General features: G+C 46.1%; 1 protein-coding gene across 3 annotated transcripts in view; it reads right to left on the reverse strand.

Moving 5' to 3' along the window:
* SCNN1A (sodium channel epithelial 1 subunit alpha) overlaps positions 1-22,469 on the reverse strand; it is a 100,603-nt gene extending 78,134 nt beyond the window's left edge. The window contains exon 1 of one of the 3 annotated variants that reach the window (XM_088480924.1): positions 22,345-22,469. The gene's annotated coding sequence lies outside the window, so the exon portion shown is untranslated. Of the gene's footprint in view, positions 1-22,158 lie in introns of all 3 variants that reach the window. The other 2 variants (XM_088480923.1, XM_088480922.1) reach the window with 2 other exon arrangements.
* Positions 22,470-22,785: the final 316 nt, after the last annotated feature.

Below are 22,785 nucleotides of genomic sequence, written 5' to 3' on the forward strand. Positions count from 1 at the left end.
TCCGATGCTGTGTATGCAGGGCCTCCATCAGGGACGGACTGCCAAGTCTGAAGTCCCGGGCCCGTCCAGCGATCAGGGGCAGGCTGGGCCAGGGGGCAGGGTTCCATTAATGATTCAGGGCCGCCTGCTTGAGATTTGGCAGACTGAAGCTGCACCAGTGGCTAACAGAAAATGGCTGCCCCCATAGCAGGCTACAGAAAGATGGCTGCCACCAACCAATGGGGAGCCAGATTTCCTTTCCCAGGAACCCAAGGGGCTTGATAGGGCAAAGGGGCAGGGCTTATTGGGGGAAAGAAGACGATGAATAAGGCTTGCCGACATTTAGCTTTCCCCTTCTGGGTGGGAGCTGTCGGGCTTACACGGCTGGGGGCGTGATGCGGTCAAAGGGAACGGGGCCCGGCAGCTGCCGCGTCACTGGGGGCGGAACATTGGTGCATGACAGCGCGATTGCGTGTCTCTCTCTCGATATATATATATCTATCTCTCTATCTATGTCGGGGGATCACAGACAGAAATGTGTAGGGAGGATTGAGACAGGAGGGGTGCTGCCTTGAGAGACACAGGAGAAGGTAAGTATCTGTGGCCTGTAAGGGGCTGGATGCAGGTGCTGTCTGGGGAGATAAAGGGTTTGGAGTTGCAGAAACACGGCTGTTGCATTAGCATATTTTCGCTAGCGATGTGCGCCGACCCCAGTGTTTTGGATCTGGATCTCCCCTGGTTTTGCCAAAACCTCACCTCCATGTTTTGTTTTCGTGTTTTGGTTCTAGATCTGGATCTTTTCTTAAAAAAAAAAAAAGAAAAAGCTAAAATCACATAAAATGGGCCTTTTTTGTTCCTACAGTCTTAACCTCAATAACCTTTATTTCTACTCATTTCCAGTCAATTTTGACCACCTCACAGCTCACAATATTGATTTTTTCATCTAGTTATAGGGCCAAAAGGTTGCATCCAGCTTGCTGGCTCAAAACTGATTGATATAATTATTAATAGAGTTGAGGACTGTGCAAAGATGATGGTTGGGATACCCTTGAGGTTTAAAAATTGATAGTTGGTGCAGCCCCTGGCTGTAAAATTTGATAATAAATTAATAAAAAAAACAATTAATTGGTGCAGCCCTGGGCTGAATAATTAATAAAAATAAATTCATTGGTGCAGCCCCTGGCTGTTAAATTGATAATAAATAAATTAAAAACAATTAATTGGGTGCAGCCCCTGGCTGAATAATTAATAAAAAGCAATTCATTGGTACAGCCCCTGGCTGTTAAATTGATAATACATTAACTTAAAAATAAATCATTGGTTCCTAAACAAACCATAACATTAATTTAAAATGTCAGGCAGTAATGCCCCAATCAGCACATAATGGAATGGAAAAAGGTGCAAGATGGAATAGTCCTTGGACCCTCCCACCCACTCTTATGTTGTATACACAACAGGACAGTTTAACAAGCCAATCATTTCAGCGACAAGGACTGCCAATTGTGGCTGAAATTATTGGTTTGTTTGGACCCCCATAAAACAAGCTGCCAATGTGCATTGGACATAGAAATGAAAATAATCCCATACACAAACTGGCTTTACATTACAAGTTGTCGTCATCCTCATCCTCCCCATCAGTGTGTACATCCTCTTCTTCACACAATATTAAATCGTCCCCGATGGATTCCACCATAGGCGCCTCTGTAATTTTTTTAATGTAATTGTTGGTAGAGGTCTTCCTCGTGGAATTTGTAATTAATTTTAATGAACATCATCTTTTCCACATTTTGAGGAAGTAACCTCATACGCCAATCACTGACAAGGTTGCCAGCTGCACTGAAAACTCTTTCGGAGTACAAACTTGAAGGTGGGCAACTTAAGTAATGCAAAGCCAGTTTGTATATGGGCCTCCAAATTGCCTCTTTCCTGCCAGCACTGAAAGGGACTGTCTGACATGCCTATTAGGATGTTATCTCTGAAATAGTCCTCCACCATTCTGTGAATGGAGGCCGTATCACACATAGGGCTCTATTTATTAACATTATTTTTACTAAAATAAAGTGAAAAAGGGTGTATTCACACCCTTTTCACATTATTTTAGTTTCACCTGTAGTTATTACAGGGCAATTGGAGTAGAATTAGTAAAATTCTACTCCAACCCCTAGTATCACTTATTTTTAGTAAAGCAGATCGCATTTCCCATAATTGTAATGGGAAATGTGATCCGACCATAGTTACTAAAAATAAATTGTGAAAAAAATACCAGTGTCTCCCCCGGTTACCCGGCTCCCACTCTGCTCTAACGGAGAGAGCAATGGCGGGAGCCGGTACCAGTAATCAGCTATGTGGTCTAAACAGACCGCAAGCTGATCACTGCAAGTTTTTTTTTACTTACCTGAATCCAGGGACCGGTAATCGGGCCTCCGGTGATGGCTCCTCTCCGGTCAGCTGGTCTACCATAGTGCCCAGCGGCCCGGTCATCAGGTGATCGGGCCACAGTGCAGTATGGGAGATCACCTGATCGGTAAGCCCGGAGAAGATCATCGGAGGCCAGGAGGATGCAGGTAAGTGTAATGAAGGGAGGGGGAGTCGCGGGGGTCCGCAATCGTGGGGGGCGGGGCTTAGCAGCTACGGTGGGTCGGCGCATGCACGGGCTCTTAGTCGCGGTATTTTTTCCAAAAATACCGCGACTAGAGTGCAGATGGGATCCGCAGGGACAGAGCTTTATCACAAGCTCTGTCCCTGCAAGGGATTTATAGTAAATCCCTGTGATATTGCCTGAATTCGCTATGCGAATTCACTCGGTAATATCACACTACAATCCGCATTCAATATGCGGATTGTAGTAAATAGAGCCCCAAGTCACGGTAGAAGACATGTCACTAGTAGGCAGTTCTCTCAGGCCCGACCAGATGTAATTTTTTGGTGACTGATCTGCATGACCAGCAAGCATTCTGTAAGGAAAATTGAGTCTTTTCCTGGCAGCTGCAGAAACTGAAGGAGGAGATTATGGAGTTTCACGTGCGGCTGCAGCTGAAATTTTTTTTTACCAACATCGTTGCACAGTTTTAGATTTTTGTCAGTTGGAAAAAACTCACAAGATAGGACTTAAACCTAGGATCCAGAATGGTGGGCAAAATATATTTTTCAGATTTCAATAGATTGACAACTCTTGGATCCTGGTGAAGTAAATCAAGGGCTTGATCCACCGGTCCGACATACTTTGCGCAATCGCTCCGTTTCACCTCCTCCTTCAGTTTCTCCAGCTGTTTTTGCAAAAGTCTGATGAGAGGAATTACCTGACTCAAGCTGGCAGTGTCTGAACTAACTTCATGTGTGGCAAGTTCAAAGGGTTGAGAACCTTGCATAACACGGAAATTGTTCTCCACTGCACTTGAGTAAGGTGCATTCCCCCTCCACGGCCTATGTCATAATCCCTTGTATAGACCTGGATGGCCTTTTGCTGTTCCTCCATCCGCTGAAGCAGTTAAAGGGTAGAATTCCACAGAGTTACTACCTCTTGCTTTAGCTGATGGAAGGGCATATTTAACAGTACCTGCTGGTCATGCAATCTTCGACAAGCGGTTGCCGAATGTCTAAAATGTCCAGATATTTTGCGGGCCACCGAGAGCATATCCCGCACGACTGTGTCAGTTTTTAAAAAATGTTGCACCACCAAATTAACTGTGTGAGCAAAACATGGGACGTGTTAGAATTCGCCCAGATGTAATGCTCTCACAATATTGGTAGCATTGTCTGAAATCACAAAACCCGAGGAGAGTCCAAGTTGCTGCTGCTGTTGTAGGCAATACACCTACCCAGTGGGCTGTCACAGTCATGTAATCCTTAGTTTGCCCTGTCCCACTTGTCCACATATCAGTGGTCAAGTGGACAGTGGATGCAATGGCATTTCTGAGGACATTAATAAAGTTTTTTAATGTTCTTGTACAGATTTGGAATTGCTCTTTTAGCAAAGTGGAATCTAGAAGGGATCTGGTAGCGAAGACAAAGCACCTGAATTAACTGTTGAAAACCCACTGCAGTAATGGCGGATACTGGATGCACATCTAATACCAGCATAGCTGTTATGGCGTCAGTAATCCGCTGTGCAACTGTGTGACTGCTGTCATACTTGTTTGCCCTTGCAAACAATTGATTGACAGTTAATTGTTTTTTGGAGGATACGCTACAAGTAGTCTTCCTCCTGGTCTCCTTCTGGGATGAAGAGCCACTGACAGCAACACCAGCAGCAACAGGCGTAGTCATCAAGGATCCTTCTGAGGAATCACGGATAGGAGAGGAGTCAATCATGCTTCGAATACCAACATAGGATGCAAGACTACTCCCGATGATTAATGAGCATGTTGATGATGCAGGTGTTGGTGTTGGAGATCAAAGGGCATGGATCTCACAGAGAGGGAGCAGGTAGGTGACAGTGAGTTTAGGAACTTGGCGACATACACTTTGATATTTGAGGAATGCGCTCCAAGTGATGTCACAAGGAGGAGGTTCCTAGGTGGTTTATGTCCCTCCCTCTACTCACTCTTGCATGGCAACGGGCACATATGGCTTGACAACTGTTGTCCATATCGGGGTGGAAATAATTCCATACATGAGAAGTGGATTTTTTTTGTCTTTTGTCCCGGTATGACAACAATGGGCTTTGGCTTTTCCAATCCATGGGCAACAGCTGTTACCTTACTTACACAAAGGACATCGTAGGCATCAACATCCTCATCATCAACATACTCATCATCCTTAGCGCCTTCAACTACCAAAATATACTCCTCCTCCATGTGCAATTCTACAGAAGCTTCCTCAATGACTACGTCTGCAAGATGTTGCCCGCATACATACAAATGCGTGTATGTTAACTCATGGGAATTTATCCCATTAGGAGAGAGACACTATCATTTAAAGTGATCTTTTCTTGATACCATATGCCCATACTGTGTTAACAACATTATATTGTGGCCAATAGGCACATATTCTATAGTTATGCTACTATAGCATTATCTCGCCCGGCTTTTTTCAATCCACAGGGAGAATACATCTCCCCTGAGGAGAATATATCTCCTTTGATTTATGTATACATGTATTTTTTGTCTTGTTTGTTGAATTTTTTCTGTGTGCCTATCTTTGTTAAATACCACAAAGAGATACCTTGATATCATATAAATTTAATCTGTAGATAATACATCTGCCTTAATTTAAACATATACGTATAATCTGTTGCATATGCTGATATGGTTTAACTGTGAATTAATAGGTATGAAATTTTGTATTGTGGCCAAAGGCACATATTAAATATTCATTTCATCACAGTATTATCTTACTAGGTTCACGCAGTGGTACATGTATCTCCCCTGATCTATCTATATACGTTTGTCTATCTCTTACAATATCATTAAGAGAGACATTAGTACCAGGGGTGAATTTCCTCGTGGAGAAAGCATCTCCCTTGAATTATGTATATATGTATCTAGGCAATCAAGCATGAATTTTGAACCAATCGATATCAATATTATGCTGTGGTTATAGGCACATATAAGTATTCATAGCATCACAGTATTATTTTTTCTGTCTTTTCAGCGGAGAATTCATCTCCCTTGATTTATTCATATATGTATTGTCTGTTTTTCCATTTGTTGTATTGTTTTGAGTTGCTCATCTTTTTAATATCATGTTGAATAAAGGTTAATTTTTAAATTCGCTGATATCAGCTACATCTCTATACCTATTGTGTGCCCCCACAAAGAGTCCTTTTTTCTCTTCTCTTTTGTGGTTTTCAATCATAGGATCCTCCAGTACACTAGTATTTAAGTCTGGCTCACACATGGCAATCGCGGACACACTTGCACTCTCCTCGGGGATTTGTAATTTCGATTTCTCAGGGCACACAGTTGTTTTTTTCCAAAGGGCTATCAGAATCAGCAGTCTTCCTAAAGAAAGTCCAAGGCCTTATCCTTTCCTTGTCACTTCGTGTAGTGAAGGGCATATTGGCAATGTTTTGTTTATCGAATGATAACTTGCCTTTTGATTTTCTTTACTTCCGTAAAAGTAGCTTTACCATATCGATTGCGTGACTTAAGCCCCGGGGCATGGGCCTTCATAGAGGATGAGGAAGTTGACGGTCTTGCACTGCTGGTGGCAGCTACAACATGTGGTTATTAGCCTTGCTCTCCTGTCATGCGACAGCCCTCCATATTTTCTGTGGTTTTGAAGCAGTTGCGTTGCGTTGCCGACTTGATAGGTCTGGTGCGGCTAAGCCTAACACGTACAGACAATTATCTATTATTAGAAAATGAAGACAAGTTTTTTTAATTTTTTCTGCTCCAGAACTTTGGGCTGGAGTCGGGCAGCACTAGCTTGCATTGCCGACTTGCTGTATTTTGTGCGGTTAAGCCTAACATGCACACAGACAAATGTATATTAAACAAAAAAAAAAAAACAACAACTTTATTTGGGTCCAGAACTTGGGCCCAGATGGACGCAGCAGACAGCACAACATAAGTTACACAACACCAGCCAAGAATGGACCAGCAGCACCAGCACCTCTCCCAGCCCTACACTACCCACTCTCCCTGTTCAGTCTCCACAGCCAGAGTGAAATGGCGCCCGCCACGTCCCTTATATATACAGGAGACGAAAGCTTGCGAGCCTCGAGATTTTGTCTCTCTAGTTTTGCCTCGATTTGGAGATCCGAGTTGGCGGGAACAATCAGAGCCCGCTTGGATCCGACTCGGTTCTCTTTAGTTCTGGTTGGTTCGGATCTCTTAGATCCGAACCCGCTCATCTAATTTTCACACAACCACAGTTCCAAAAATAGCAGCACCATTAGCGTACACCTCTCAATCAGGCCCTTAGACAAGGGTACGGGATGTGGAGCCAGGCACCAGAGTTGTGGTCCCAAAATTGTTTATTCTAAATGCAAATGTTAAACAAAAAAACTTTAGTTTTGAAAAATAAGCAGTTTACTACACCAAGGGGAGTTACAATTAGCCACAATGTTCTGCCTGAAACTAGACATGAGCAGGTTCGGAGCTCAGAGATCCAAACCCACCCGAATTTCGGGGGTCTGGGGCGATCCGAGCGAAGCTCAGATCTCACTGCCTGCCCCGGATCCCTCACATGAGGCAAAACCTTGCGACCCTGCTGTCGGGTCGCGAGGTTATGTTTTGAGTGGGCTCAACGCTGATTGACTGAGAGAGCCATCTGTCATGGCTCTCAGCCAATCAGTGTTAAGCCCATTAAAAATGCACACAGAGAGGGAAAAAGAAGATGGCGCCCGCCATCCCCCGCCACCTGACACCGCCGGCACACCCCGCTGCCGACAACCCCACTGGCAGCATCCCCCGCTGCAAAAACCACCGCTGCTGACACTCCTGCCCCATGTACTGAGGACATAGTCAGCGACCCCGACACTCCCACACTGAGGACACCACCAGCACCACTGCACTGCCGACACAGTCAGCAAACCTGCACTGAGGACACCGCAGGCACCCCCGCTCTGCCGACACCGCCGGTACCCTTCACTGAGAACACTGCCATTCCATGTACTGAGGACACCGCCAGCAACCCCTGCACTGCCGACACAACCAGCAAACCTGCACTAAAGACACTGCTGGCACCCCTGCACTGCCGACACAGCCAGCAAACCTGCACTAAAGACACCGCTGGCACACCTGCACTGCCGACATCACCGGTACCCTTCACTGAGGACACTGCCAGCACCGCAGCACTGCCATTCCATGTACTGAGGACACAGTCAGCAACCCCGCTCTGCCGACACTGCTGTCACAGTAAGTGCACTATTGGTGTATCCAACCCACACTGTATAACACAGGGCTTGACAAATTTTTCTAAAATCTAGGAGCCAGACCACTGTCCCCTCAAAAAAATGACAGGAGTGAGTGAGGAGCACAGCTCTGTGTGTTATGTAATTGTTATACACACTATATTAGTCCACAAAATAGTCACAGTTGAATGGATACAGTAAAATGAAGGCCCCCTCACTGCTCTGCACAACTCCCCTGCTCCACCCCTCACCCTCCAGTAATAACGGACCACATTTTACATAAAAAAATGGTGCCAGAAAGTACAACAAAACCCCCTCCCCTCGCGGTCACACCACTATCCCTCTGAAGCCGTTCCGCAATCCCTGGCCACGCATAGACTCTACTACCGAGGAGCTCTGTGCAGCCGGAGATAGGAGACAGCCGGGACGTACAGGAGGATCAGCGAAGACTGGGACAGACAGCAGGGATCAGAGCAGGCCAGGATGGAGAGGAGTCATCAGTACAGGCCAGGACGGACACAGGCACAGCAGTCACCACAGGCGACACTCAGCACATGCACTCCTGTGCATGATATGAACACTGCAGTACTATAGGCACGAATCTCCGCCGGAGGTGATGAGGATCTGCTTCCTCCCTCACTGCAAAATCTAGTAGCCAGGCAGCAAAATCTGGTAGCCATGGCGACCTGGCCACCGGGATTTGTCGAGCCCTGGTATAACACACTGTATCAGTGTTGGAAATTAGAAACTGAACTGCCACGTTAGTGCCGCCCACTGTGTCACTTAGCTTAGTCAGCCAGCTAGCTGGATGAAACCTTTTGGCCTAGATGAAGCAAATAATATTGTGAGGTGGTCAAAATTGATTGGAAATTAACGGAAATAAATGTTATTTAGGTTAATTATACTGTAGGAACAAAAACAGGCCCATTTTATGTGATTTTAGCTATTTTTATGATTTTTTAAGAAAGACTCCAGATCCAAAAACAAAACACGGAGGGGAGGTTTTGGCAAAACCAATCCAGATCCAAAACCAGGGGGATCCAGATCCAAAACACGAGGGTCGGCGCACATCTCTACCTGAAACTCGAGCACCAATATTACTTGGGTTATCCAGACAGGAAGGCCTAACTTGTTTTTGCTCACTTCCCCTAGAGATACAGTATGAGCAAATAAGAGCAAGGTTTTCTTCCTGTAAATAGCCACTATGGGCCCGATTTGGATGCAATGCAGCCACAAGGGCTTAAGTCAGCGGCAGCCAAATGTACTGTCTTATATTAATGCAAGTATTTGTCTATGGGAGTATCTGTGCAGCAACTGTCCAGAAACAGCTATATTAGGGACAGGGGTGTCAGAACCTTCTTAGGTTGGGAGGGGCCCAAGACATACTTACCGACATTTAAGGGTACACATATATATCGTTCCTGTATGTACACACAATATATCGGTGAATGACGTCATTCACAGATATATCGCATCAGTCGTGCAGCATGGCAGATGCCATATGTCTTGCAGATATAATGTGACCAGTTATGCTGGCCGCAGGAACTGCCTACAATGACATCACAACTGGGCAGGCAAAATTTAAATGCCCACCCAGTTGCAGTTAGGTCTGTCTGCCCCTGCATCAGGTACGCAGCACATTTCTCGAGCGCCACCCTCACCTCTCAGTTCAGAGTGGCCCGCAGGCAGGGCGGGAGGGTGGAGTTTCATGTGCTGCTCCGTAGAGAGAGCAAGGCGCCTTACATGCTGGCGTACTTTGAGTAACACAAAAAGAAATACAGATGCTCAACTCCAAATTAACTGATTGTATATAAATACATTTTTGCACTGAATAGGAGGTTTTTGGCATAATCTTTGCCAAGGTTATGGGCCTACCCACCACATCTGGGTAACCTCTGTCGGGTAGGTCCCTAACATACTAGGGTTCAAATCCAGAGCGCAGGACATCCCCAAACTAGCCCAGCTAAGCCACCCCAAGACGCCGTTCTAATAAGAAACGTGAAGTGTAAAAGAAATGGTTAAAGAGCAGCCGCAGTTGCATATGAAGAATAAAAATAAAAAAAGTGTGAAATACATATATAAAAAACAAACAGTGAAGCGTTACAATGTGTTGAAGGAAAAATTTGTTGTACTGTGGTGCACTGAGTCAGATCAATCAAAGCAATCCAGGGGGACCCATGCCTTCAGATCACACATGCGCACAAAAGTCCCAGTGTCTGGTGGCATGAGCTGGACAGGAATGGGGGGGGGGGGGATCTAAAAGGTTCCCTCTTTGCAAGCCAGGACTCCTTTTCATAGGGAAGGAGCAGGTTGCGGGAAGATGGTGAATGCTCCCGCAGTCAAGGTCTGAAAATATTATATTTTCGGAGCTTGATCATTTCTGTCCCCATACTAGTGTATGGGGGACAGCGGGCCATTCCAGGAGAGGAAGGTAAGCAGGAGATATTTGTGATACTAGTGTATGGGGACAGCGGGCCATTCCAGGAGAGGAAGGTAAGCAGGAGATATTTGTGATACTAGTGTATGGGGACAGCGGGCCATTCCAGGAGAGGAAGGTAAGCAGGAGATATCTGTGATACTAGTGTATGGGGACAGCGGCCATTCCGGGAGAGGAAGGTAAGCAGGAGATATCTGTGATACTAGTGTATGGGGACAGCGGGCCATTCCAGGAGAGGAAGGTAAGCAGGAGATATCTGTGATACTAGTGTATGGGGACAGCGGCCATTCCGGGAGAGGAAGGTAAGCAGGAGATATCTGTGATACTAGTGTATGGGGACAGCGGCCATTCCGGGAGAGGAAGGTAAGCAGGAGATATCTGTGATACTAGTGTATGGGGACAGCGGGCCATTCCGGGAGAGGAAGGTAAGCAGGAGATATCTGTGATGCTAGTGTATGGGGACAGCGGCCATTCCGGGAGAGGAAGGTAAGCAGGAGATATCTGTGATACTAGTGTATGGGGACAGCGGGCCATTCCAGGAGAGGAAGGTAAGCAGGAGATATCTGTGATACTAGTGTATGGGGACAGCGGCCATTCCGGGAGAGGAAGGTAAGCAGGAGATATCTGTGATACTAGTGTATGGGGACAGCGGCCATTCCGGGAGAGGAAGGTAAGCAGGAGATATCTGTGATACTAGTGTATGGGGACAGCGGGCCATTCCGGGAGAGGAAGGTAAGCAGGAGATATCTGTGATGCTAGTGTATGGGGACAGCGGCCATTCCGGGAGAGGAAGGTAAGCAGGAGATATCTGTGATACTAGTGTATGGGGACAGCGGGCCATTCCAGGAGAGAAAGGTAAGCAGGAGATACCCTTTTGATGAGTGGCCCGAAAACTTAATTTTCACCTGCTTTTGTAGAAATTCAGTGATGATGAATAGACCCCTATTTCACTGTTTTTAACACATTTGTTGAAACAAGAGTAACTATGTAATGACTTAGACAAAAATACACATTGAAAGTGTTATACATAGTAAACTAGTGTTCATTCTAGCGGAATGGGATTGAAATGCAAATCCCGACAGCAGCAGGTAAGTGATCTAACCCTCCCCTCCCCCCCTACTTTAGGGCTGCCTAACCCTGAACTCCCGGGGTGGTGCCTAACCCCCCCTTACCACCCCCTAAACCTAACCCTCCCGGGGGGTGCCTAACCCTCCCCGCCCCCCAAAACCGAACTGCCCTAATTCTAACCCTCCCCCCCGCGGCTAACAGGACGGGCTCCCCGGACTTACCTCGTTAGGGCAGGCGTCGTCCTGGATTCCGGCGTTGGGATTAGGATAGGCGTCGGTATTTCAACGCCTATAATAAATCCTTTGGCGGCATTCTGCAGTTGGGATTGTGACCCAACTTGCGGCCACCGGTCACATAACTACATCCCCATTCTAGCACCCTGCATGTAATCAGTGAGGGCATATTTTAATTTTGACAGACAAAATTTTATACATGATGTATCACTACAGCTACAGTAGGTATAGTGATAAGTCAAGTCTAAAATGCAGCCCCTTCCAAATTAAAATATGCGCTCCTCACCAATTACGTGCAGGGTGCTAGAATTAACTATGCGTTATCTGGACCTGCTGGGCTCTCTTGTTTCTGTGTACTTGTAGTTAATAAGTTGAAAGGCAGCACCCCCTCAACAAATAATATCACAGTGTAAGAACGGCTGCCTTACTGTACACTATTGAATGTAGGCAGAGGGTGCACCTTTTTATTAGTATAGCAGAACTGAGTTTGGTTAGTGTGGTGCCACTCCATTATTCCAATTAAAAAAAATAAAAAATAAAAACAAAAGTCAAAAATAGCATCTATTGTTCTGTAGAGCCTAATTATCAAGGTCTTCAGCCCTAACGATTTATGTATTTTTGCCATTTATTTTAATGCAGATATTTCCTGCATTAAAATGTCAGGAAAGTAGCACATATGGGAATTTTGCGACTGCGCTATTTAAAGAGAAAAAAAAATAGAGAGTTTTACATTGGCTGGGACAGCTATTTATCATAGCAGCTGTTTCAGCATTGCCATGATCATAAATAAACCTCAAGAAACATTCCAAATTGCTGCTATATGTGACTATAAGGAGTGGTAATTTTTGGGGCTGTTGTGACATTATTGATAAATATGGGATGCAGTCAGGAAGCAGACGGTCGAAATGCAGACTGCCGGTTTCCCGACTGTCAAATCCCGGGAAGGTACTGATGACTGGCATCAAAATCCCAATGCATGTCATTAGACCTACGCCGGGAGTCCGACGCCAGGCATACCGAACGAAGGTAAGCCGGGCGCGGACAGCCGGGGGGAAGGGGGGTGGAGGGTTAGGTTTTAGGGCTCCCGGGAGGACTTAGGGTTAGGCACCCCCCTGGGAGGCTTAGGTTTAGGCTAGGGGAAAGGGGGCTAGGGTTAGGCACCCCCAGGGGGGAGGTTAGGGTTAGGCACCCCTCCCCCGGGAGAACTAGGTTTGGGCTGCAGAGAAGGGGGGGGTTAGGTGTAGGCAACCCTTAAAAGGAGGGTTGGGGAAGAGTAGGGTTAGTAAATACTTACCTTTGGAGCTGTCGTGATCTCCGCTGCTGCCAGTCCTCCGGCGTCGGGATTTGACATAGGTCCGGCGGTATTTCATACCGATCCCCTCCCAAACACCTTAATATCCCTGCTGAAAGATCTGACTGCTCACCCCAAGTGCCAAACCCCTAGATCTTATCCAATTTAACCATCACATGTGTGGCTGGACTGGACTATGACCCTGCCACTTAAGATTGGTATAATTGGCGGCATTTGTGTGCTGCCAGCTTTACTCAGATCCTGCCCCTGAACCTAAATACTGATACTGTGTGGGGGGACGGGCTTGTACTAGAGTGGTAAGCAGGGTGAGAGCAAGACAAGTCTATGATTTTTCAGCGAATTAATTATGTAGAGAACACCATGATATTATGAATAAGGTATGTCATAAAACTCACGCCACTCTCAGAAATGCTGCCTGTGTGCACAGGGTGTACAGTAATGGGGTCTGACAATGGGCTACAGTAATATTTGTTAATATTGTTGAGGGTGGTTAATAAAACAGTAAGTTAGGGAAAGCAGCAAGTATTGTGAAACAACTATAAAAAAAATAAATAAAACCTGTGTTAGCAGTAAGACTTTCAGACTATCATGACTATTTGTTAAAAGTCAATGAGGTTTTTCGCATTTCGACCTTTGCAAAGTGAAGTCTATTAAACAAGTATCTTAGGATGGCAAAACCAGATGAAAATCATTGCAAAATGCTGTATTCTATGCAGCAAGGGGAGCAATGCGGTCAAACCCCGAAAATGCAGGTTTTACCGCATTCCTCATATGCACCAAGTCTTGGAATGTGATGCACTCCGGAGCTTGGATGCGGTGGGTAACGCCATCTCATGACGGCTTTAACCTATAGAAGCCTATGGGCTACTATCGGGAGAGTACTGCCAGAGGGATCCAATCCCAGCACCCCGCGCAGCACCTGCATCCTCCTGTGCTTGTGCAGAAGGATGCCAGTGGTGCTTCTGGGTCTTAGACCCAAAAGTCCCGCATTCGCAAAGGGCTGATCTTACAGAGAGAGCGGTCCTTTGCATATTCCTTCATGCATATCAGCATTACCAACGCCGTCATGCATGCGAATAGCGGCAGCATGCATCACATCCCAAATTAGATGAGTCGTGCATCAAGCCGTAAATATTTTTTACGATTTCTTGTTTATTATCCATTTCCTTAAACATTTTTTTTTATTTTTATAATTGTAACAAGTGTAAAAAAAAAAATCCATTCAAATTCCACCGTGCCTGTACCAGCATCTCAAGAGACATTGTTACATAAGTCAACTCTTACTGCCCCAGAACGGTATCATCAGGTTAGCTGCATGTGCAATGTGCATACATATAAAAAACATTATCAGCCTTAATTTCAGAGAAGGAGGCCTGTGTTATGGTGTATTTTTTTGTGTGTAGCCAACTCTTTATTATCAAGCAGTACCCAGCTGTTATTATGACGCAGTACCCAGCTGTTACTATGAAGCAGTACCCAGCTGTTACTATGAAGCAGTACCCAGCTGTTACTATGAAGCAGTACCCAGCTGTTATTATGAAGCAGTACCCAGCTGTTATTATCAAGCAGTACCCAGCTGTTATTATCAAGCAGTACCCAGCTGTTATTATCAAGCAGTACCCAGCTGTTACTATGAAGCAGTACCCAGCTGTTATTATGAAGCAGTACCCAGCTGTTATTATGAAGCAGTACCCAGCTGTTATTATGAAGCAGTACCCAGCTGTTACTATCAAGCAGTACCCAGCTGTTACTATCAAGCAGTACCCAGCTGTTACTATCAAGCAGTACCCAGCTGTTATTATGATGCAGTACCCAGCTGTTATTATGATGCAGTACCCAGCTGTTATTATGATGCAGTACCCAGCTGTTACTATGAAGCAGTACCCAGCTGTTATTATCAAGCAGTACCCAGCTGTTATTATCAAGCAGTACCCAGCTGTTATTATCAAGCAGTACCCAGCTGTTATTATGATGCAGTACCCAGCTGTTATTATGATGCAGTACCCAGCTGTTATTATGATGCAGTACCCAGCTGTTACTATGAAGCAGTACCCAGCTGTTACTATGAAGCAGTACCCAGCTGTTACTATGACGCAGTACCCAGCTGTTACTATGACGCAGTACCCAGCTGTTACTATGACGCAGTACCCAGCTGTTACTATGACGCAGTACCCAGCTGTTACTATGACGCAGTACCCAGCTGTTACTATGACGCAGTACCCAGCTGTTACTATGACGCAGTACCCAGCTGTTACTATGACGCAGTACCCAGCTGTTACTATGACGCAGTACCCAGCTGTTACTATGACGCAGTACCCAGCTGTTACTATGAAGCAGTACCCGGCTGTTACTATGACGCAGTACCCGGCTGTTACTATGACGCAGTACCCGGCTGTTACTATGACGCAGTACCCGGCTGTTACTATGACGCAGTACCCGGCTGTTACTATGACGCAGTACCCGGCTGTTACTATGAAGCAGTACCCGGCTGTTACTATGAAGCAGTACCCGGCTGTTACTATGAAGCAGTACCCAGCTGTTACTATGAAGCAGTACCCTGCTGTTACTATGAAGCAGCACCCAGCTGTTATTATGAAGCAGTACCCAGCTGTTATTATGAAGCAGTACCCAGCTGTTATTATGAAGCAGTACCCAGCTGTTATTATGAAGCAGTACCCAGCTGTTATTATGAAGCAGTACCCAGCTGTTATTATGAAGCAGTACCCAGCTGTTACTATGAAGCAGTACCCAGCTGTTATTATGAAGCAGTACCCAGCTGTTATTATGAAGCAGTACCCAGCTGTTATTATGAAGCAGTACCCAGCTGTTATTATGACGCAGTACCCAGCTGTTATTAGGAAGCAGTACCCAGCTGTTATTAGGATTCAGTACTCAGTTGTTATTAGGATTCAGTACTCAGTTGCTTTATACAGTGGCAGGTGCTAAGAAGGAGATACTGAACAGTTCTCGTAATGAAACAATAGGCAGCGTGTTGACAAAAAGATTAACTGTGCTGTCAGTGCACCTGCCTTGCAATAGATTACAATGTATTTATGATCAAGGCGTTTGTGGGTTGGCATTCACACCTGTACATTGCCTATCAAGCTGCCTCAGATAGTAATGAGCAGTGATGCAGAAATGAAGGACATTGACGCCAGAGGAAGAGTTGTAAAACTAGAATAATATACCTTGCCAGCACAACCCATCATGGGGGTACATTTATCCTCACAGGGTGGGATGTACTAAGCATGGCACACCCGTAAGTTCCTCTGGTGTCCTACGCAGAATGCCGCAGGGGGTGGTGGGTGGGATCAAATCCCCCCCAAGGGGTAGCGTTGAGAAAAGTCCATAGGCTTCTATTGGGTAACGCCACCTAAATAAAATATGAATTCTATTTTGAAACTATTCCTCAATGTAAAAATGCTTTATTAAAAAAATTATTATTATTATTATTATTATTATTGAGATGTTGATAACACAAGGATTGTCGGCGTGATGTACTAAAGGCAAAAATGCATGCGTGCTCCCATAAAAAGGGTGTGGTTTTGTGATACAGTAATGCCCCTTACACATTATGTCACACTAAGTAATGCCCCTTACACATTGTGCCACACCGTAGTGCCCCTTTTATGCATTATGCCCCTTCCCCTCCAGCAGCCTCTTACCCACCCTCTCTCCCCCTCCAGCAGCCTCTTATCCTCCTGTGAGGATTGCCAAGGGTGTTGATTTGGAGTCGCACTGGCAGCAACAGTTGAGACACAGAACCTCGGTCATACTGGCACTGGTCGCGCACCAATTGGAGCTCATCTACCGTCAGCCACTGCTGATTGGCTGCCGGTCCATGAGCTCTGATTGTCTCGTGACCAGCGCCACATTAGAAGATGGCTGTACTGTTTGTATAGTCTCAATGCGTGCTGCAGGTGGTTGGCTGTCAGTGGGACTCCAAATCAACACCCTGCCCCCGCGCCCCCCCCAACCACCACGGGGCCGTTGTTACGCCACCAATTTGCGGCTATAAATGATTTAATAGAAAATTGTACCCATCACCGAATGTCTAGTAAATGGACACCAACGATTCTGTCCCAGCATTCTGACTGTGGACCCGCCGCTCAGAAAATTGTGAGGTATGTCTCATCGACTGATCTGCACAGTGCACAAGGGTACCATAGTGCTGTACATTGTGAGTGGTACATGCAGCTAACTCAGGGGTCTATTTACTAAGCAGTGTTAGGAGACAGAGTGAAAAGTGATAAGAAAGTGATAAGCTACCAGCCAATCAGCTCCCAACTGTCATCTCACAGGCTGTGTTTGAAAAATGACAGTTGGGAGATGATTGGCTGGCACCTTATCACTTTCTTATCACTTTTCACTCTGTCTCCTAACAATGCTTAGTAAAGAGACCCCTGAATAACACATTGATGACGAGTGTATCTAGGGGTCCGAGCATGCCTGGCAAAATAATGGACTGGCGCACCCCTCCCCCATTTTTTCTGATTAATTACACTCTGCACTCACAATGTCGTCCCAGCCAGCCCCCTCCTGTCTCCCCAACACCAGCCCCTGGCCGCCCGCATCCTGTCCCCGCAGCCCACAGATACTTTCCATCTTCTGGCTGGCGCTGTAGCTGGCGCCTCAGTGCAGCAATGCGGCACGCGTGACATTCTATGTACCAGGCAGCTCCCGGCAAGTGCCAGCGGCTACCCGGCCCTGGACATCTAGGAGCCAGGGGCATACCAGGGACTGCAGTCCTGGCAGTTGCCAGTCTTGATTCTAACCCCTGGCCGCAGGTGGCACTGCCGAGCGGCGCCCACCCTCGGCTGAAGTCCCTGGTGACTGCCATCCCGGCCAAGGGAGTAGATACGCCCCTGATTGATGATCAGAACCGTTACAGACATTCACAAATGTTACAAATAAACAGAATCAAAATCTATATATGAGCTAATTATACTGCTCCACAGAGGGACAGACAGCCCTAACTGCAAGAGTTTCATTCTAGGGGGGCAATGAGGGGCTACCTAAAGGGAGGGAGTATGTGTTAAAGTCTACACATCACTGAAGTGCACCAAAGGCAGCCATTTTGTGGGCTGCACCTATATACAATAGAGGGCAGCCTATTAATCCACAAGGAATTTACAAAAACTAGTGACATCACTAAAGGTGCATACACACGGTCAGATTTGTCAGATGAACGATCTGAACGATTTGATGAACGATTTGACCAACGATTTGAACGACGAACGATTTTTGACTGCGTTAAAGTGAATGGATTCGTCCAAATCTGACTGCAAACACATCAGATGTCAGATATCGTTATCTGACCATCGGGAACGCGCATAGTTCATACATGTCAGATATGTCATATTTTCCTTCAGATATGAACGACTGAACGATTTTTGAAATCGTTATCGTTCAGATCCGAAGAAAAATCTGACCTTGTGTATGCACCATAAGGCTTGAGGCACAGTGTGCCTCATGTCTCAGGATTGTTATTAGATAGGCTGCCTTCTGCGTAGTATTGGCGCTGCCCACAGAATGAATGCCTCCTTTGCGCTGGTGACAGTTGCTCTTTAAGTAAACCCACGTCAAGTTCCCCTTTTTATGTACTTTAGATAGATGCACTGTTCAGCAATTCTCACAGTATATTACACATCATGAAATGCTGTGTAACTCAGTAACACTCGGTAACAAGAACCAGTATCTTGTCGGGAAAATATAGGTTTTATCATTGTAGCGGCAAATGATGAACTATGTAGATAAGAGTGAAAATTCCCAGGCTCACCGAACCAAAACCCTTGCAGATTTATCTCCCAAAGAGATCTAACAAAAACCTCATTGTTATTCTTTCCTCCTATACAGAGTGTCCTACCCAGAGGGCTGCTGTACAGGTGAGAGGCAGCGAGGGTCATAAATGATCTCTTGCAGAATCACTGGAACATTACTGGTAATTTCCCAGTACTGCAGGCCTGGAAAGCACCCAGAGCATGTTCATAATGTTCTGGAAGGGTCATTATGTTTTTATTTATATAGCTGTGCTGTACCGAGAGTATAGGTCGTTCAGCAGTTGGAGATTACAGTCTATTGGGTCTATGTACTAAGCCTTGGAGAGAGATAAAAGTGGATGGAGATAAAGTACCAAGCAATCAGCTCCTGTCCCTTTACAGGCTGCGTTTGAAAAAAAATGACAGGAGCCGATTGGATGGAGACATAGTAACAACAACCACTTTATCTCTCTTTCCAAGGGCTCTATTCATTACGCTCAATATCAGGGACCCCGATAATTAACATTTCGCCGCGAGCCTGGCGCGGAAACAGCTGATCTGAAAATCAACAGTCCCCCCAAATCTCTTCACTGCTCCTTTCAGAGCAGTGAACCTTTTCAGAGCAGTAAAACTAGTGCGCCTGCGTGATCTAGAGTTCACGCAGGCGAATAAAAGCCATAGTATGCGGTAGGAGCCAGACAGGGCTGCGGAGGGATACGAAAGGATCCCTCTTCGTAACCGTGGACTCCTTCCCGTAGGGAAGGAGGGCATTGTGGGAGCAAAGGCCATCTGAAGATAGCGAATTATCCCACAGTCAAGCCCCAAAAATATTGTATTTTCGGAGCTTGATGAATTTCTGTCCCCATACTAGTGTATGGGGACAGCGGCCATTCCGGGAGAGGAAAGTAAGCAGGAGATACCTGTGATACTACTGTATGGGGACAGCGGGCCATTCCGGGAGAGAAAGGCAAGTAGGAGATATCTGTGATGCTAGTGTATGGGGACAGCGGCCATTCCGGGAGAGGAAGGCAAGTAGGAGATATCTGTGATACTAGTGTATGGGGACAGCGGCCATTCCGGGAGAGGAAGGTAAGTAGGAGATATCTGTGATACTAGTGTATGGGGACAGCGGCCATTCCGGGAGAGGAAGGTAAGTAGGAGATTCCTGTGATACTAGTGTATGGGGACATTTCGGGAGAGAAAGGTAAGCAGTAGTTATCTGTGATATCTCCTGCGTTACCTTTATGATGAATGGCCTGAAAACTTAATTTCTATAAAAGCAGGTGAAAATGTTCATTTCCAGCTGCTTTTGTAGAAATTAAGTGGTAATGAATAGACCCCCTAAAGTACCCAACATACAAGTGTGCCCGCGCGTACCTACTAATGTTAATTTTGTCAGAATCCAATTCTGTTTTTAGAATGTGGGAGGAAATCAGAGCCCTTGGAGGAAACCCGTGCAAACGGGAGGACATATAAACTCCACACAGATAGACTCATGGCTGGGAATGGAACTTCCTACTACCAACATTAATATAAACAAAATATTCTGTAAGGAGAAAAAAATATTAATGCAAGTGAACAGATTACTCATATTCCTGCTCATACATTTGAGCTTTAATTAGCAAAATAGAGAGTGGAAAGCTTCAGTCAGGAAAAGAACAGCACTCACACTTCCAAGTGGTAGGTCAACATTCTGGGAGTGCATACATAATATATTTATAATACACATGTGATGTCGATATGGAATCGGTATGTATTACTGCTGGACCTAAGCCCGGCGGATGAAATCCCGACACCGAAAGGCCGGCAGATGAAGACCCCGACTGAGGTGAGCAAGTACCCCAGCCCTCCCCCTCCTGACCCTAACCCTTCCTTAGGGGTGCCTAATCCCTAACCTCCTCCCTAGTGCCTAACCCTAACCTCTCCCCCTAGTGCCTAACCTCCCCCCGGAGGTGCCTAACCCTAACCCCCCCTTCCCCTAGCCTAATCCTAACCCTCCCGGGGGGATACCTACCCCTAAGTCCCCCCGGGAGGCTATGAGCTCACGACGCCCGGCTTACCTACATTCGGTATGCCAGGCAGGGCCGCCAAGAGCAGCGCCGGGCCCGGGTGACAGGGGACGTGGCCTAATCATGGGAGGCGTGGCCATGTCCCCTTAGGAAAAAAACAGAAAAAAAATAATTTTAGCAGCACCGCGCGCTGGGAGGGGGGCACTGTGAGACCCTCAGTCCGACGCACAGCCAATGGGGGGCACGATCAGCATGATCGCTCCCTCCATAGGCATAGGAGACTGCTCCAGCTGCTGCGAGCAGTCTCCCACTGCAGCGTGTGCTGGGCTGCTGTGATGTAGAAGGGAGGGGGGGGCGGTGCCGGACAAGGGCCCCCGCCGGGCCCATCTATCAAGCCGGGCAATTTGTACCTGCTCCCCCCACCCTCTCTCGGTGCCCCTGATGCCAGGCATCGGGATTTCGGTGAGGGACTAATGATAGGCGTCGGTATTTAGACACCTATCATTAGTCCCATGCCAGGCTTTCACTGTCAGGAAGCCAACGATCGGCATTTCGACTGCCGGTTTCCTGACTACATCCCGTTGATATATGTGCAAACCAAAGTCTATAATAGTTTTATAAGTGGTAAGTACTAATGCTATGAAATCTGCATTAAACATAAAAAATAATACTTGAAGATATAGGCTATTCCTTATTATGATATAGCGTTTAGAAGATATATAATAAAACTGACCACTGATGTAAATGACATCATCTTCGTGGTTGCAGCATGCAAGTATAAGGTGCACGAAAAAAGGAATTGGGGCTCACAGAACTCACTATTCAAAACACAATTGATAAATCAAAACACATAAATAATCGACACCACACCTGTATTGGATGCTGGGGAAAAAACAGAGACATTCATGGTTGGGATTTGCCAGGAAAGCAGGCGGAATGCCGGCAAGTCGTGGCCATTGATCAGAAGTGAAGTGCTCCCTATATAGTAACAGCTATTTCCTAATTGTACACAGAGGGCACATGGACATAAAACGTTCGGTATCTTCTGTATGGACACCATCTACAACGGATGCCCAGACCTTGCCCCTGTATTGCTTCCCTTCAGTTACCCCAATCCAACCCTTGTGTTACCTTACTCTTTAAGCACATAAGAATTACATTTCTCCAGCAAGATCAGATATGAATCCATTAAGACACGGGTTCTCAACTGCAGTCGACAAGTACCCCCAACAGGTCATGTTTTCTGGATGTCTTTAATCATGCACAGGTGAGTTAATCTATTTTGCTGTGTCAGTGATTATCCCACCTGCTTCCACAGATAGAAATCGCAAAAACATGTCCAGTAGGGTGTACTTGAGGACAGGAGTTGAGAACCACTACATTAAGAGATATAGAGATGTGCACCTAGGTACACAGGGAGAGGGGGCACCTGTTCGGAAACCATTCTCAGGTATCACATAGAAAATAACCCAGAGTTCTGGCTCTGTGGTAGGTGGCACCTCACCACCACTCTCACTGCTGTCTAATTATGTACTATAGGTTTAGCTGGCAGAAGTGACAAACCTGAACTCCTGGTTCTGCGCTGAGTCTAAGAACTTTTGAACATTTAATTTCTTGAGTGGCTTCCGTTCCCCTTAGCAGCAGATTTAGTCCAGGTTTCCACTTATATATTCTCCCAGGTCACAGTGTCCTGCTCCTCACCTTCCTCCACTGAGAATGACCAGCTCACAATAGCTTCTTCCTCCTCACCTGCTTACTCTGTCCCAGCTCCCCTCCCCTCCTCAGTGGGTGAGCTGGACCAAGTAAAGTTTGAACTGGTTTTTTTCCAGCTGAATCTGGCAGCTCGGTACCTGGGAACCTCCCCTCTCCCTCCCTTCTGCTGCTTCTGACCTGAGAAACACAGCTCACCTTACATCATACCGACAGGTGAGATCACAACAGCAAATCACATCCAGCAGGTTGTTGTCATACATGCATGTGAGTGTGTTCCTATAATTATAAATGATGGCAACAGATCAATATTAACCCAGGTGGTGGACAAAAACAATATCTGATTAAAGGAAGAATGTTGGGAGCAAGGGCTCGTGGATTCATTACATACTGTAGCCTTCCAGCATGGCCGAGGTCATGAATGAAATTGTTGGACAACCCTAGTGCCCATTAATTGTAGATGGTCTGGCTGCAAGAGGA

Source organism: Taudactylus pleione, unplaced genomic scaffold (genome assembly GCF_031769625.1).
Source record: "Taudactylus pleione unplaced genomic scaffold, aTauple2 ptg000258l, whole genome shotgun sequence".
NCBI classification, from domain to species: domain Eukaryota; kingdom Metazoa; phylum Chordata; class Amphibia; order Anura; family Myobatrachidae; genus Taudactylus; species Taudactylus pleione.